The 18,956-nt window shown below is 34.2% G+C and overlaps 1 long non-coding RNA gene across 4 annotated transcripts in view; it reads left to right on the top strand.

Moving 5' to 3' along the window:
• LOC150107679 (uncharacterized) overlaps positions 1–18,956 on the top strand; it is a 57,208-nt gene that overhangs the window by 21,785 nt on the left and 16,467 nt on the right. Inside the window, exons 1-3 of one of the 4 annotated variants that reach the window (XR_016548214.1) lie at positions 5,421–5,456; positions 5,548–5,705; positions 9,083–9,543. This is a non-coding gene — a long non-coding RNA (uncharacterized LOC150107679). The other 3 variants (XR_016548215.1, XR_016548213.1, XR_016548212.1) reach the window with 3 other exon arrangements.

Genomic DNA, 18,956 nt, shown 5'->3' with positions numbered 1-18,956 from the left:
ACTAGCGGCTCTTCCAAATATGAGGTGATTTCTTCTTTGTACTAAAAGGAAATGCCAGATGATGATAATAAGAAGAAAATACTACGTATTTTCTTTTTCATTGAGTGGATATTTCAGAACGAAATGTGATTTGTGTAATGTACTTTTTTTGTGTGTGTTTTGAAAAGAACGTGCACGTGATTATTTTCTTGATATTTTTGTCAACTGAACCTCAGAAATAATGGGATTGACTAACTGCAGTGGATTTCTAACGTTTATGGCCTCTTGATTATATGACATATTTATATGACCATATATATTTCCAAGATATATACGCGTGTGTGTATATATGTTAGATACCAAGAAATTTTATAAGCTAGGTTTTAATCCTTTTTTTTCCCAAGTAAGCAAACAGACAAGTAAGTCAAGTTTGTGCCTGCAAACTTGGCTTACTTGTCTGTTTGCTTGCTTGTCTGTCTGTCTGCCTGCACGTAGTGCAAGTCTGAGGCAACTCGTGGTAAAAGTGGAGTAAGCTCCGATCACTTTCCTTAGTATTTTCTTGGGAAATGATTTAATTTAAAATAATTTAAATTGTTTTAAATTTTCAAATTAAAATTTTAAATTAAAATTAAAATTTTTAAATTAAATTATTTAATTTAATTTAATTTAAATTCATACATCCTCTTATGCAGATGTATGATGCTATGCATTAAAGGCAAGGGCCACTACCCAGACCGGTTTCGACCTTTATTGAGGTCTCATCAGTGGGAGCCAGACCATAAGCTCTGCATTACTTCATCCTTGGCATTTTTATGGTCTGGCTCCCACTGATGAGACCTCAATAAAGGTCGAAACCGGTCTGGGTAATGGCCTTTAATGCATAGCATCATACATCTCCACAAGAGGATATGCTCTGCATTAGGAGAAAATACTAAGGTAAGTGATCGGAATCTTGCTCCACCTTTACCACGAGTTGCCTCAGGCTTGCACTACGTGCAGGCGCAAACGTGACTTGCTTACTTGGGAAAAAAGGATTAAAACCTAGCTTATAAAATTTCTTGGTATCTTTAACATAGTATACCCAAGTTAAAAAAACTTTCAACACACACACACGTTAAAGATACCAAGCTATTTTAAACCTGTTTTAATCCATTTCCCAAGTAAGCAAACAGAAGTAAGTTAAGTTTGCACCTGCAAGTCTGGGTGACCCGCAAAGTAGTGCAAGTCTTAGGCAACTCGTGGTAAAGGTGGAATAAGCTCTATACCCAAGGTAAAAAACTTTCTACAGCTATCTCTCATCTTGAGATTTTTATTTAATAAGTTCAAAGCACCTTATGGTAACTTGTTTTGGTAAAATACTTATAAGTTCTGTATTACTTAACCTTGGTATTTCTAAGGCTGGCTCCCACTGATGAGATCTCAATAAATGTCGAAACCGGTCAGGGTAGTGGCCCCTTGCCTTTAATGCATAGCATCATACATCTCCTCAAGGAGATGTGCTTTGCATTAAGGGTAAATATTAAGAATAGTGATCAGAGCTTATTCCACTTTTACCACGAGTTCCCTAAGACTTGCACTATATATATATATATATATATATATATATATTAATTATCACTCCTTTTTTACACTTTCCAGGGGACTGATGGAAAAAAAGTGTAAATAGCAAAAAATGTAAAAAACATATCCTGCAAAAAAAAAGGCTAAAAGATGACTTACTTCTGGTATGTGACTCTACATACTAGATTACAAAATTTAATAACTGAAAATAAATGAATTTACAATTACTTACATTTATCTATTTTTAAAAAAATCTTTAATTGTTGATTGCTTTTGCTTTTTCTGCACTCTTATAAGTTCCACCTGCCTTTCCAGAGTGTATAAGGCATTAAATGCCCCGTCGTCTCCTGATGCACTTGCAATATACTACCTCAAAACAGAGTTAGCTTCCATTGCTTCTTCACTAGTAGGGACAGTAAATTCTTGATCGCAATCTTCTTCAACCACTACTTCCTCTTCTTCTTCGCCAAGGTGGTTGGAAATGATGTCTTCTACACTTGATACCATTGATGTGATCACACCAGCATCAACATATTCTTGAAATGAGGAAGACTCATCCATCACATACCGGTTGTTGGGCTCTGATGTATCTTCTTCTTCCTCCTGTAGTTGTTCTTCCTCTTCTACAAACGTAACTCCTGCCTTCCGGAAACAGTTGGATATAGATATGGCCAAAGCATGCAACCATGCTTTGGCCACATAATGCACGGCATCAAGGATTGATATGTCATTTGTTTTGGGTCCATACCATTCTCAAGCATAAACACAGCTTTTTCAACAAGCATTTTTCTATATTTCCATTTAAATGCATGGATGATGCCCGGATCTAATGGCTGAAGCTCACTTGTACAATTATGGGGAAATAATACTAATCTAATGTTTCTGAGCTGCAGATCTTCAGGGTGTGCAGGACGTTTGTCTAGCAGTAGTAGTATTTTGCGGTGATTTGTCCCCATTTTAGCATCTAGGTCATGCATGGTGGATGTGAAGATGCTGCTGGTCATCCATGCTGTGCTGTTGGCATCATACTTAGTAGCAGATTTTTCACGTTCTTAAAACTCCTTGACTTTTTTAATTTACCAATTACCCTTCGAAGGAATTTTTCTGATCCATCAGCATTGACCATGAGCAAAACAGTTACCCTCTGCTTGCTGCGTTTTCCACCGTGACACTTCTCTCCTTTAAAACACAATGTTTAACTTGGCAGAATGTTATAAAAGAGCTCAGTTTCAGTTTCATCAACATTGAAAATATTTTTCGGTTCGAAAGCAACGCCATCTGGGGACAGAAATAGGCAGATTTCCGCGGAAATCGATTCGAAAATCAGTGTTGCCACCCGAGAAAAAACCGCAAATCACGGGAAATAACGTCCGCATCAAGTTGTTAATCGTGGAAAAACAATAAGAATAGGCCTTAAGACGGGACCAACTGGAAAATGACGTAAATGGCAGGAAAACGTAAATTGCGGGAATGTAAAAACGGGGTTTTACTGTATATATATATATATATATATGTGTGTGTGTGTGTGTGTGTGTGTGTGTGTGTGTGTGTGTGTGTGTGTGTGTGTGTGTGTGTACAGGGTGGTTCAAAATTCAAAGTACAAACTTTGAGGGGAGGTAGAGAACATCAAAATCAGCAATATTCACATAGGAAAGCATGACCGGAAAGGTCACCGGAAGGTACTAACAGGGACACAAAGATACAGAAATAACACAAGGCAGTGAGTAGTGTAAAAAACTTTATTAGGCGTAACTGAACAGTTCAATAGTAGTTGGATACATAATATGGTAAACGAGGTGCATGTCTGCTATCTCAGCGTTCGTAAAACGACGCATGTTCTTCGTACGACGTCGAAAGCTTGAATGAGGAAGTCCCAATTGCTCACCTGGATCTCTGGCGAATAGCGCCACCTATCACTTTCGGGTGGCTTTTCCGGTCATACTTTCCTATGTGAATATGGTTGATTTTGATGTTCTCTACCCCCCCCCCCTCAAAGTTTGTACGTGGAATTTTGAACCACCCTGTATATAGATAGATGGAAATTATTTTTGGACTAATTTCCGTTCGCGCTTGTGTTAAACAGTTATTTTAAAATGTTCTGAGAAAACATGCTATCAAGCAAACTTTATTGCAATAAATAAGGTTTGAACATTACTTTTTATTTACCTTGCACTAGTCGCTACGATGCATGAAAATATGCACGTCAACGTTGTTATGCTTACAGATTTAGATATCCTGTTGCTGTTTGAGAACAACTCTTTCTGCTTATATGAAGAAGACATGTTTAATTGCATTACATTCTTATTTTTAGATTGCATTCTTATTCTTATTTTAGCTAAGTTTAAAATATTGAAAATTATATTATTCAGTAGTACTTCAAATGAACTCGCAGTCGAAAAAGAAAAACAAATTGTTATTATTATTATTTGTAGAGCTCATTTCAGCAATAATAATGCTTTTTCTTTACCGTTGTGGCAGCGGGGGTTAGGATACTTCAAAATAATTGAAATTATCTGAGACATATCCTCTATGGAATTAATTATAATTTTGTTTATTTTGAAGTATCCTAACACCTTCTCCCGCTGCCACGACAGCTCATAGTAACTTAATTATAAATATCTACTTTCTTCTAATTTCGTATTTCATACTTTCACAGAATGTACACTTCACATTTGACATGATTAAAGATTTTCATGTTATTCTCTAGAAAGCAAAGTCGTCAAAACGCGTCCTTCAGGCAATCTGTGAAGTATTCTACGAAATTTGATTTTGAACAGAAATAAAAATAACATAATTTGGAACGTCGACAACCTGTTTTTTTTTTTTTTTTTTCAAAATATTTCAAATAATTATCTGAAATTCAGTTCTTCAAGAAAATGTAACATGTAACAAAATTAGAGCAAAAAAACCTAAAAATGGCATTGGTTCTCCAAGGTAATGCGATATTTAAGTGAAGAAAGTATGCAAGGAACTCGTATTTTTTTCCTGGGATTAAAAATTGCACAATAAAAGCTGAAAACAAAAATAAAAATAATTTCTATATTTTAAGTCTAATATAACTAAAAGTGCAGTTACCCAGCACGGAACAAGGAACTGCGTTTCTTGTTATATTATAGGCAACCGAGACGCAGCTGTGATCGTCAGTTAATCTGTTTAGTGTTCTCTTCAGGGTGAAGGATTATCGCACCTTCTAATGGACACGACGGCTAATTTGCACTTGGTGTCCATGTTCTTTCAACAGATAGCATGCATTGTATTCATATCTTTGCTAGACGCATATAGACGTCCCGACCAATTAAGAGGTTAATACAACTAAAGGCGCTAGAGCCGGCACTGTGCAAGGTACAGATGTCCTCAAAGAGAGTGTGGATTAGAGTTTAGGCAATCGAATCTGATAGTCATAAGTTCGTGAAGTAATTTCATATGATTATTATCGAGAAGTTTTGGTAAGGAACAAAAGATCATCTTTAGCAGTTGAGTGAGAGTGTGGCAGTTACTAAGGAAGTGGGGGGGGGGGCAGGCTTTTTTTTTTCATAATGAGCGAGTAGAATATCAACGCAGGATGATTGCTAATGAAAAGTATAACAAGCATTATATTCTCTTAAAATTCCATGGAAGTATCTGGATTAATAATAAGGCAATCGATTCTTTTTACCCTTGAAACTTGTCTAGAATAATATATAAAGGAAATTACTCTATTCTTTATATTACTATAATACCAAATAATCTCCTACAGCAGGTGAAGATTAATCAGTCTAATTTGCTCAAGTTCAAAGTCCGAGAAACAAAGAACGTGGATAATACAATTGTTTGTTCCTGAGATCATGACCGAACAAACAATATCCCTCCTTAAAAGTATTTATAGTTAAGATAACGGATGTACTGCACGTTGTATAGTGATAACGCATGGCGTTTAGGTTTGTTAAGTTAATTTTTGTTTCCATTTTGATTGGAAAGCATTCATTTATATGTCTGATGTGATGTATCTTATTGTTACTTTTTTTTCAGTGGTTTAAGTTTTGGTAAAAATGTCCTTACAACAGCGTGACTCACAAACACGTGTGATGACGTGGCAACTCACACTACAAGTGCGCTGGGCTTAAACTTGTTATGTATGAATTACAGTGGTGTGTTCACAGTGTTGTGAAGTTGGACCGTTATTCAAAGTAGGTGTTTATTATTATTAAAGTTATGTGTATGTAATCAATTTTCTTGTTTCTCTGGATTTAAACGTTTATGTTTAGTTTGATGAAATCGGTACGGCTGTGGCTACGACATTTAAAATGTATCTTAATCGAATTCCTGGTATCTGAAGATAATTTGAACTTGAGTTGGGTTATTTTGTGTTCGATGAAGCAAAGACACGCTAGAGTAATTTTATTTACTTATTTATTTTAATGTCAAGTTGGAAGTAATAGGTCGGGATGTATTTCTATCAACTTCATTGCACTGCATTGTATTGTACGATCTTAAAATAATGTTGTGCAGCAGTTATTTCATTATGTTCTTAAGACCGGGAGGGGGTGGAGGTTGCAGATAATCCATGCTAATACTCAGCAGAGTAAATTTTATTTACTGACTAATCAACCTTTTGCGACTGCAATTCCTATGTGGTATTTTATTTTATTTTTTATTGCAGTTCAGTTGTTTTCCCTATTGGATTTTAATAAACATAATTTTCCCCACCATGTCTGAAATTAACTGCCATGCAATGTCTGTTTCTGGATAAACGTACAAATCGTTGGCTATGACATCGTAATTCATTTTTAGTCAACCCCCCCCCTCTTTGTTTTAACTTTTCACACATTTAGTAGAATTCAGTAATTGTTGAGCAATTTGCGAATATAGTTCTTTAAAATAAAATTCCAAGAACGCATATTTTTGTTTAGTTGTAATTTTTCATGTATCAATTGACTGAAGCTTAATTGTCAGTTACATATACTAATGTAATAAAAAATTTCGCCATATGTTAAGGTAAAGCCGTCTCTAAAAATTCGGACGATCCCTAGGCCACTCAATAGTGTGTGAAAGACCATCCATCTCAGCGTTGGCTCCACTCAGTGATGGCCTTCCACCCACCACCACCACCGAGCAGAACCGCTCAAATTCCGAAGAAAAGCATTCACCGACAAAGCCCCTCACCGGGCCGTGCCAGCAAACACTTTCCCCGGAGACTCAAATTGCTCCCTTAAGGCAAAAACCTTAAGAGAGCGAACTAAAACGTAAATCTAGCTATCCAATGAAGATTTCTCGATATTATAATTAACTTATATTGAATAAATCTAGCAAACCAATGAGGATTTCTCGATAATTCTCGATAATAACCAGAACGTTATAGTTGGGTTTTATTATAATTAACTTATATTGAATAAATATTGGTGTATTATCATTGCACCATAATTGAAAGATTACGAAATTAAACTTATACAGTGGCATATTTGCTTATTAAAAAAAAAATAAATAAACGTTAAATAAGAGAAAGTATGCTATTTTTAATTATAAGTAGTACTTATTTTGCTGTAGGAATCGAGGATCTAATTCACATAAATGAGTAAATTAAAAGTTATCGTACATCTTAAAGCAAGAAAATTTAACTTATTATAGAATAAAATATAACAAACTCATTTTTTATATTATTATAAATAGGATTACCGCCAGCCTGGCTGGTCGAGTGGTTAGCGTGTGCGGGCTCGAATCCCGCCGTGGGTATGAATGTTTGTGATTCTGTGAAAATACTAGTGGTGGTGTTTGGCGGTAGATGGCGTTGGTGTAGATGGTTGTTCGTTGTAGTTAGCGGAGACCGAAAGCTGTAGAGTAGGTGCCCTCCCTCGATGAGTCTATGGACTCCCTGGAGGTGTCATCTATTAATAATAATTATTATTCTTACTTTTCCAAATCGTGATAATTTTGTTATTATATTTACATAAAGCTCAAATGTCATTTCTGTCGATTCTTCCTTCACCCTTTGAACCTCCTTATAAAAGGTATACTGGAATATTATTGTTTATGCTAAAAATGTATACAACCTTTTCTCCCATTTAAGGGACATCGACAATAGCTACAAACAAATGGGTCATTGTAAATAAAGGCCGAATACGATTTTAAAATGGTAACTATTTTGCTTGTATAACAGTTGGAAAATGTTAAGTATAAAGCATGTGATTTCAAGGTACTATGTAGTAATTTTGAATATTTTCAAAAAATTAATATTTTGAAATGAATATTAAAAAAAATTCAAGCCTTACTTTAAAAAAAAAATTGAGGAAAAAAAAACATATTCCATTGTTCTTTTGGCTCCAGTAAGCATCTAATTTATGCTTAATAATGGTCTCTGATTCTAACACCAATTTTAGATATTATAATCTAACAATACGATTTCCATTTTTTACTTTATTGTTGACATAATGTTTTCAAGTGACTTGACACACAGCTATATACACAGACATATTCGGTCTTTAACTCAATTTTCATAAAATCTATGATGTTGTCTTCAGTGATATAGATTATCAACGGATCGTTTTCGGGTTTTCTAGGTGCATTAAAATTTTATAGATCTCGTCATAAGAACTGCGAGACTTCAACATAAACCTAATCAGCCCATAACCATTAAATATCGGTAATAGTTTTGATATAATGATTTGTAATTTTAGAAGTTAATTATGACAAATATAAAGATCAAAATGCGATAAATGTATATCGATTCAGTTTCTTGTTATTTAGAATCTCGTGATCAAATAAATTGCTTAGCATATAACAGATCTTAATGTTATCCTTAATATTAATATATTTTAACACCTGGATGTTATATAACAATATTCGCGAACTAATGAACTACTTACTTACTCTAAAATTCTTGCATTACATAATTTATTATACACTTTAGCTTGGGGAAACAAAAGACAGAAAGGGAAAAGAAGAGAAGACTCCAGGTGAAAATTATTAATTTCCTTTTCTTCAAATACTTCAACCCTAAACTTTAACAGAAGTACTCAACATTTCCACACCTACACAATTTTATGTTTCTTCCTAACTAAGATGCAAACTACTCGCGTTACTGGTATATAAACTGGAAACCAATAGAAGTATGAGAGAATAAGTATTTCCCGTACGTTCTTAAATGACACAAGCATTAACCACACTGTCATATAAAACAATGTATCAATCAATTCTAATTCTGAGTGTGGTGTTTTGGCGAGTCCTATCTACGAATAGTAACTATTTCAAAGCCGCTCTTGTTCCTCCAACATGCAGTGATAGTCTTCCCGCAGCGAGAACATGAACATCCAATATTATTTCATTTTAGGGAACGAAAGCAGTCCCTCTACAAGTCGTATAGTTTACACGAAATTCGACTGAAGTCGGTTATAGTTGTATCTTACGTTTCTGTCAAGTTGGGAGCAATCGAAAGAGAAATTTTTATTAGTGTTTACAAACTGGTAAATTTTATAATTTTTTTTGTTTATTTTGCTTAGTTGTATTTCTGTCATGTATGAAATGAAACATTTTTTTGGAATTTTTATTTTATTTTTTACTCTTCACATAGATATTGACTCCTAATATTCCTGATGATCTGGCGTATTAAACGAAATATTTGATTGATAAATAGAAAGAATGTCGGAAAGTAGCGAAGATATGGAAAGAATAAAGAATGGAAAAAAAAAACAGGAAAAAATGACGAAATTACAGGCGAAGTTTTTCAGAGAACAAGAGAAGATGTTTAAAGAATTCGAAATCAGGATGGATCATCATTTTCTTATTTATATGAGACAGGCAGAGAAGGCAAATGAAAGAAAGAATGCGGAAAAAGCTGCCGCACGCAAGCCGATATTCTAGACTTATATTCAAGGCTGTCATCCACCTCGGATGATAGTGAATTTTAGTGCCATTCGTACCCAATGTATCACGTTTTTTGTTTAAAGTTTTATTAATATAATGTAAAACATTGGAAATTCATTTGAAATTTTCGTTTTATTCAGAATTCATTAAAGTATATTTTATGTAAAAGCAGAATCCTTATTTACCAACAGAATACAGATCGTAATTTGCACTGTGTACTCATAGAACTCTGATTCATTGAGTATCTCAATTTCGTGTTATACGAAAGGCCCCTCTTCACGTAACATGAAGAGGGCTTCAATATTTTACTATGGTAAGGGAGTTGAGCTACTATCGAACAGTGGCGGCTTGTCGCTTGAAATCGTGGGGGGTGCTGCAACTTTCGAAATATACATACACGCTGTAAGTACAGTGTATATGTGTTCGGATAAAATATCAAAATTATGGTAAAAATGAAACGTTAAAAAATATTGTTTATTATCGATAAAATTATACAGTTTGGTATTAATTCAAAATGAATTAAAATTAATGTAAATCCATTCCTTTAATTGTAATTAAAGGAATGGATTTACAATTTTTGGACATTAAATTTCGTAGTGTTTATCCAACGATGAGTACTACGAAAACTCTACTACTGGCGCAAAATGCATATGAACAACAGTGGAACTGCGCGACGGACAGTGCCGCATTACGCTAATAGCTCGCATCTCACTGACGTGCATATGCTTGCTCGCGTAGCAATATGACACTGTGGTAAAAACAGTACTGATAGCTCCTTTGCCCTCCTAAGTGCTACAAGTTGGATTTTCATTAGTTTTTCTACAAAATAAGAGGATTGTTGATGATAAAATTAAATAATACAATCAAATATATATATATATATATATATATATATATTTCGAGAAAAATTGGGGGTGCCGCAGTGCCTATGCACGAGCCGCCCCTGCCATCGAACTGAAATTTCTTTCTTTAGAGAGGGTGCAGACCCGTGGCGCGAGATGTTTTGCAACAGTACACTTCTCTGGTTCCTACCTTTTTTTGTTTCTAAAATCTGTTCAAAACCCAAGTTATTTTCTTCTGCTATTTATTGCACATACTTCTATCCATTCTTGTACATTCCTTTAGCTGTTCTAAAATTTCATTTCATCTACATTTTATTTTTACTGTCGTCTCTTCTAGTTTTCATAATCACAATATGGTGATCGTTATTTTTTTTAATCTTTCTTATTTTTCCTTTCGTTATTCGATTTTTAGAATAAATCTTGCTTGGAAATATTAAATGTGTTATCACTTCCTAAATATTGAAAATTTGTTACTTTATTGTATGGTTTAGTTTCAGGTGCTACTTGAGTTCGTTTGAATGAATATACACAACCCAGAATATTATAACTTTTGCTTTCTTTAATCAAATTTAAGCTGTGATCAGTTCTTCGTTGTCATTTAAATGACATATGCAGGGATTCAAGTTTTTGTACTGATATGGTTACTTGTTTCGCGTCCTCATATTACTGCTGTATGTTGATCGATGCTTAGATTTTTGTCAGGTAGGTTATGTATGTATGAATGTAAGCAATTTCAGTCTTTCCCAAACGCAACCTATTCCTCAAATAAGTCAGCAACAATGCAAGTATTTTATTTAAAATTTCATCAATTTCTTGATGCATCCTTCCAAGGAAGTACGGGATACTAATATATTTCAAGAACAATTTACATTAAGTACTTTCATTCGCAATTCTCTTCCAGATTAGTCTTATCGGCTAGGAATTCTAATATTGTCAATCTTATATTTCTATTTAAAGCCTTTCCTACTGTATCAATCCACCTAGATCTTGGTCTTCCTTTGGGTCTTTTTTCTGCCAAAGAACACGTTAACCCATCTTTTCCCATTCTATTTACGTGACCATACTACCTTTTGATTAGCTCTCTCACAGATTCTTGAATGCTCTTTGACGAGTTTCTCCCCGCCATGTTCATTTTTAGTGATTCGGTTATTAATGCCATTTGTACACTTACCTAATTTTTCTCAGTCTCGTATCTGTAGTCTCTAGTCTTCGATGATTTCAAACTCAGTTGTCAGATCCATAAGTTAAAACTGGTAGATCTGAATTAAAAATACTAATTATACTACCGATTTTTAATTATTTGTCAAATCTCATGCTGACAACCTGAACTCCAGCCTTTTGTTCTCAGAATTTCTGTTCCACAATTTTTCTTAGCTCTTTCTCAAGTACAGTTGCATTATCAGGAACGTTCGACACGAAAACTTTTCAGACGTTCTACATTCTGTTTTATTTCCCTTTTTATAGATGGGTGGTATGAAAGCTCTACTCCAATCATCTGAATTCTACCTTCTGGATTTTGCAATGCAGTAAAACTTTCATATTTGATATTTCTAGTCAAATATCTACTCCAGCTACCTTGCCACATTTTATGTTTTGATGGCGTTTTCTACCTCAATATTGATATGTACTCCTAACTGCATTCTATTTTCCACCACAGTTCTGTTATGTCTTGTTTAATTTAACTATCTTTAAAAGAAACCATTCTAAACATCTAGAATATTTTTTAACTTCGGTTTTTATGTTACCTTTTTATCATGTGTGATTCCTTTTTACAGTACCCTTTCTTTCATTCCCAAGTCTTGTCAGTGGCCTCCAAAACATCGTCCTCATATTTCTTGTATATTTTATCAAAATCTTACCAAGACTAATTTAGTTAATTTTGTACACACTTATTTGACTTTCTTACATTTTACTCTATTATCTCAGGGTCAGGGGCGAATTCTCCATGCTTGCTGCGCAAGTTCATTAATTGAGAAAGAAGTAATATTTATTTGTTAATAAATGCATGCATTTATAAGCATTCCATTTAGGCTTTTATTTTTGTAGACAGAAGACGTCTTAAGCTTGCGCGGCAATAATTGAGCTTTGCGTTGTGTATCGAAGGCCGATGATTGCTCGTCTAATCAAAGCTACCTTGGCTTGCTCGGTTGTAAGAGCTTCCAGGTCCTCGCAGCAGCACTGTGATTTCATGCGCGCGCATAGCCATTTCACGTCGTCTCAGTCTGTTGTCTCACAACTTTAAATTTCTACCTCCTACCGGCTGAGGTGGATGAAATAGTCAGACTACCTCAGAATTTTTCATGGATCAAAACTTCATCGGCATTCTATCGTTTATCAAGTATTTACCCTCCTGCGCTGTTGATCCCTTAACGGCGAATTTAGAGCCATTAGCGGATTAACTGTGGCGGAGGATTTTTGAGTCACTTGTCTTTACATGTACTGTGGTACTTGGAATTTGCTTTACTGTACTAGGATATTTGATCGTTTTTTTTTTTTCCTGCACAAATTATTGTGTCTCTTTCCAAGAATAGAAGTTTCACATCTACGAAAATAAATAATCAATCCAGAAATGACCACAGATTTTTTGCAATGAATATATTTTAATAATAGTAAATTTCCTTCATTTACTGACAATATAGATTCTTTTTCGCGAATTTTCAAATGTTTGTCTGCATTTAAAATATTTTGTTAAATATATATATATATATGTAAATAACATTTAGTGAAATAAATATGACATTTTGCTTTCTTTCTTTGCAAAATACCTTTATATGGATAGTCATATTTCAATATTCAAAATTAAGTGGATATTGAATACCACATTTCAATTTTAGGAACGATTTTTTTTTATTTTTTATGAGCAACAAATGATTATAAACTACATTACTCGGTTTCCGATATTGTGTATTTTTTAGTATCAGAAATTTATACTTAATGATATTTTATCAGAGACTCTTAGCCTTCTTCTTTTGCTTAAAATTGCAACAGATTTTTTTTTTTTTATAGGATGCACATTACTGTAATATCCAGTACTTAACCACTGTAGATATTTTGAAAATATAATAGGAAAGATATCCTGTATGGAATGATTCAAAATTTATACTCATTTTTAAGATTTTTTTTACTGCAACTCCCCCTCCTGTCCTGGAACTCAGTTACATAACAACTTTAAATTTCTACTGGTTTGAAAAGAAATAAAGCAATAATATTGTTGTATATTCGAAGCTTCTAATTCTATACTCTTTCTTTGCATCTGAAATCAGCTGTTCAGCGGTCTGCTGAAATTATTCTAAGATTTAGAAATACTATGCTATATTTTCAATATATAAAACTGTTTATGCATACTACACAAAAGAAAATTCAGTAGTATTATTTTTGTTTGTTTTTCTTTAAAAAAAATCTAAATATTACTACTTCTGCTACTGGTTGCTATTTCTGAAATAATCTATGTCTTAGAAATACTTGATAAGATTCTCTTAGCTGGAAGAAAAGCTAAAGGCTTATTGCTCTCAGTGCTATTTGAGAAAGGAAAGAGAGAACACTCAAGTTCCTCAAGCTGTAGTGCAGAATACATAAAGAATGTTGTTTCCTTTTCGATTGTTGATTACAGATATCCTAACAGAAATACTGAGATTTCTTTTACATGCTGATACATTATTTAGGCCAAAATAATTTCTTAATTTATAATGATCAGTTTCACGTTTATTATCGAAAATTATAAATTATTTCATACAATTATCTTGAAAAAGAGGATTTGAATTATTTTAAAAGAAAAAGATGCATATGCGTTTCATAATCGTTTTTTTTTTTTTTTTTGGGGGGGGGGGTATAGATCTTTTCAACTTGCAGATATTTCAGAGAATTTATTTCGTAAATCGTTCGCAAGACAACTGTTACAAACGTAAATCACTCGGGGAACATACCCATTCATTTTAGTGTAAAATAGTAACAAAGGTTTAGTTACTTTAGATATCTAACCTAGAAGAAAATGTTATGTCTGCTGATATTAGAATGTTACGTGAATAATTTTTTCTGACATGATTTCTCTATTCGTTATAATGCAACCAATTTCCAGATTTATTTCCCTCCTGCATACTCCATGTTATATGCAGTGATTTCTTCTTTGTACTAAAAGAAAAATATGTAGTATTTTCTTTTCCACTGGGTGAATTTACAATGTTCTTTCTTTGTGTTTTGAAGAGAAAGTGCAAATGATTTTTTATTACTATTTTTGCCATTATAACATCTGATATAATTATAAGAGTGACATTTTACCGGTTTTCTCCCGCACGAGAAACAGAAATAAGGTAGTAATAATATTGTTGATTCTGTCAAACTTCATGTGGCAGAAATTTTTATTACAAAACTTTGTTATACTGTATATTACAATCTCCGAAACAAGAACTTTGGATCCCATATCACATCACTGTTGAGTGTTGGCAAGGTGAAAATTTTCACGTTATTATTTATATATTTTATTTATTTATTTTTTATTTTTGGTGAAATAGTTTACCTGGTATACTCTTTCCAGTTCAATAGGAACTGGAAAGAGTATTCCAGTTCCTCTTATATTTTATTCCTTCGAAAATACGAAAATATAATTCTGTGTTATAAAAAGAACTTAAAAATTCGCCTTCAAGATGAAAAGGAAACAGTACATTCACGTATCCCTCCATCAATATTTGTAGTCCTGAAAAGAAACATTTTTTATTTCATACTGTTCAGAATTTAAAATTCTTGAACAGTGTGGAACACCCTAAAGCAAGGGTAAACACACAAAGCAGTTTTACGCTCAGGGCACCAGATTTTTGTTTCCTTTCTGATATTTTTTTATTACATACATAACATTTTCGGGCAGGTTTTTTTTTTATTAGCCGTTGGTGGTAGATTTTCGGGATATGTGGTTGGAGTTAGCAGCGTTCAACTTCAAATGTCTGGCAGAATTGCCTGTTTCTTCTCTGCTTGCTGAAGAAGGCGTGTGTGCATGCAGCATTGCTTTCGCAATTTCTATTCTGTATTCTAGATAATTTATGGTAGACATTTTTTCTTGTGCAGGAGGAAACAGTTCCAAATAACAAAATCCGATATATGTCCACACACTTTTTTGTAATATTTTTTATGCTGTTTCCTCATTACAGAGTAGAATGATAGCTGCAGAAGGCGAAGGCTCCAACTTTTCTGCATCCCAAGAAGTTTCCTTTGCTTACCCTGAATGTCACTGCTGCTTGCATCTCATAAATGAATTGTGTCTTGGGTATACTTACTAATTATTCCTTTCTGCCCAGCTCTAAGCTAACGGAGATTACTAACCCACCCCCACCGAGAAGCAGAACAATAGAACATGCAGCACACTAAAGAGCCTCAAGCAGAAATTACTTGTTTGGTTTTTCCATCTTTCTTTATTCTGATATTACATTTGAAGGATGACAGTGATTTTAAATATTAATTTCGCCTAATTTTATACACACTTATTTGACTTTCTTACATTTTACTGTATTATCTCAGGGTCAGGGGTGAATTCTCCATGCTTGCTGAGCAAGCTCATTAATTGAGAAAGAAGTAATATTTATTTGTTAATAAATGCATGCATTTATAAACATACCATTTAGGCTTTTATTTTTGTAGACAGAAGACGTTTTAAGCTAGTGCGGCAATAATTGAGCTTTGCGTTGTGTATCAAAGGTCGATGCTTGTTCGTCTAATCGAAGCTACCTTGGCTTGCTCGGTTGTAGGAGCTTACAGGTCTTCGCAGCAGCACTGTGATTTCATGCGCGCGCATAGCCATTTTACGTCGTCTCACTCTGTTGCTTAAATCACAGGCCATACGCAGTCAACGTAGCTCTAGCCAGTGAGCTTCAGCCAGCCTTTACAAGTGTGCGTGTTGCTTGGGAAAAATTAAGTTACAACCAACTTTTATGACGATGTTATTGACCAGTTCATAAAGAAGAACCGTAGGGTAGAATTTGTATTCAAGTAGCTAAATTGAAAAAGATAGAATATCATTTGTAAAATAAATGTTGTATTTGTATGATTAAATATACATACATTTCTAAATATATAGTTTTAAATGGTCAGTAATTCATTATTCCGCTAATCAGACCTCTCACTCCCTGAATGATAACAAGAGCAAGCGTGAATTTCAAGACCAGCATTCCCCCCCTGCTCAGGGTGCATTCTGAATACTTGTTAGGATAGGAACTGTCGGTGTGAACTCTTTTCTATTACAGCCTCTAACTTGTTGATTCCAACTTCATGCTGGAATCAACAAGTAAAAAAAAAAAAAAAAAATCAGAACTCCATGTTCTGATTTTTTTTTTTCCTGACTGAATCAATTTTTTTTCCAGTGTCATTGAGTCTAGAAGGCGTTTTTTGTTCAAAATCTATTTTTTCTCTAATCATATTTCTATTGTGAATTCTATATTTCAACTCTGAAAACTGTTCAACTTTATTTTGAAAACTTTCTTACATAGTTTTGTTATGAATGTGACATTCATTTTTTATCCTGCTATTAACCAAACGGCGATCATTTCTTCCTATTTCAGATCCTCTGTACGCTCCTGTGTTCTAAACCAGCCTGAAGATATCGCTATCCCCAATAACATAGTCAATGAGACTTTGTATTTCTTGTCTTCTTGCATGTAAATTTGTTCATATCTTTATAATGGAACATGATTTCAGTGATAACTAATCTGTTTGCTGATCCAATAGTAAATCCAATCGGTGTATACCATTAGAGCATATATGACATTAATATATATTAGCACCATCCGTTTAGTCTGTTCGGTAATAGCAATTATGTTGACTTCGTACTTCTCTAATTCTGCAATTTCCTCTTTTTCGTCGATTTTTTTTTTTTTTTTATGATGATGTGTATCTTGTTCCAGTAGATGACTTTCACTGTTCACGCACGAAAAGCAGGAACCTTGTTTAACACTTTCATTGCCAAGCTGAAAATTGGAATTTCGTGTGGTGGCCAAATATTTTTTATTTTTTTATTTAGTTAGCGATGTCCACGCGATAACGCGTGATCGGTGAGAACTCGCATCGCGCGATAGGCAATGGACGTGTTAACCGGATGCCTCAGCTAACATGACTTTCATTTTCTGCTATTAATATGGGCTGGCAATTTGGTCAGCCAATCCCCATATTGCTACACCACTCTCACACCCTTATTTTTACTATTCTTTTAGGTTAATTCCTTACTGCTTTTGAGTTTAGTCTTGATAAGTGCAACTTTGAGGACCAGGATATTGTTTCCACCTCTATCAAAATCTACAGTACTAATGAGCGTCGTTTTGTAGAACATATGATGAACATTTCCGTGCGCAACAAAAATTTGATCAAATGTACCATTTACCAGAAACTTGCAGAGCACTCATTAAAATTTACTCGAATATATAAAAATCAAAATGGTGTATAAATTTCAAATGAAAAACAGTTGGATATTTTGTATTCTTACTCTGGTTTTTTTTTTTATAAGATCAAAAAATATTTGATCAAAATTAATCTTTATCAAAAAGAAAGTTATCCTCTCAACGCAGTTGACACGTATTAAAAGAATAATTTTCTTAAATTGCGAATAAAGTTACATAGTAAGCTTTATCGCTATCATTTAATTTTTAAGTTAGCTTTGCCGTCACTAGAATCTGAAGTAATAGATGAAGACATTTCTCATTAATATAAGAATACAGATTAGTTGTAATTTAGAAGCTATTACTTGACTGATATTTTTATTAGTGTTACTCTTTACAGATTCTCTCTGAAAATCAGAGTATTTGCATTTCAACAATTAAAACCCCGCCACATAGCCTCTCCTAAATTTATGACAACGTATCTTCCACTTTCTTGATTCTCGTAGACAGGCTTATACGTTGGTTATGCATTATTAAAACACTTAAGGAATAGAACAACGTAGTTAAGAATATAAATTAAATTAAACTTTAATAAATATTTTCCGATATTTCGGCAACGTCACATTGCCATTTTCTAAAGGAACTTACAAAAAAGTTACGTGCACGTAGGCACTACAACACAGAAACTGGGAATGAAGAGATGAAGCTATTGTTCTCCTAACAGTCCTTGTTGAGGTTTGGAGAATTTCTTAGGGCTCAGGCTGATTCCATAAAGAGTCTTTCAAATTTGTATTTGCTACGGTGTATCACTGTAGCTTTCTTCCACCGTATTCTGTGGCGTGTATCCAGAGCATGGTCCGCAAGTCCAGAATGACTGTATTTGTGAAAACGGATGTAGTCCTTGTGTTCCGAAATTCTGATATTCGTTGTCCTGCCTGTTTGGCCAAAGTAAGACAGTTTACAACTGCAAGGGACCTGGTAAACACCAGGTAGGTCTAGGGGAAGTGGTTGGTCTTTAGTGGAGCGGATAAGGGATGCCAATTTTCTGTAAGGTTTATAACAGGAGGTCCGGTCTTACTTTGGCCAAACAGGCAGGACAGCGAATATCAGAATTTTGGAACACAAAGACTACATCCGTTTTCACAAATACAGTCATTCTGGGCTTGCGGACCATGCTCTGGATACATGCCACAGAATACGGTGGAAGAAAGCTACAGTGATACACCGTAGCAAATACAAATTTGAAAGACTCTTTATGGAATCTCAGCCTGAGCCCTAAGAAATTCTCCAAACTTCAACAAATTTGGTTGTATGCGACTGCCCCAAATTTGGAGGCCTACATCTGCAGACCTTCAGCCCAACGGTCAAGAACACCTACTTAGGCCGC

Source organism: Typopeltis vanoorti, chromosome 4 (assembly GCF_054136105.1).
Source record: "Typopeltis vanoorti isolate ZY-2024b chromosome 4, IOZ_Tvanoo_1.0, whole genome shotgun sequence".
Classification (NCBI taxonomy): Eukaryota; Metazoa; Arthropoda; class Arachnida; order Uropygi; family Thelyphonidae; genus Typopeltis; species Typopeltis vanoorti.
This window is presented reverse-complemented; position numbering and strand designations above follow the sequence as displayed.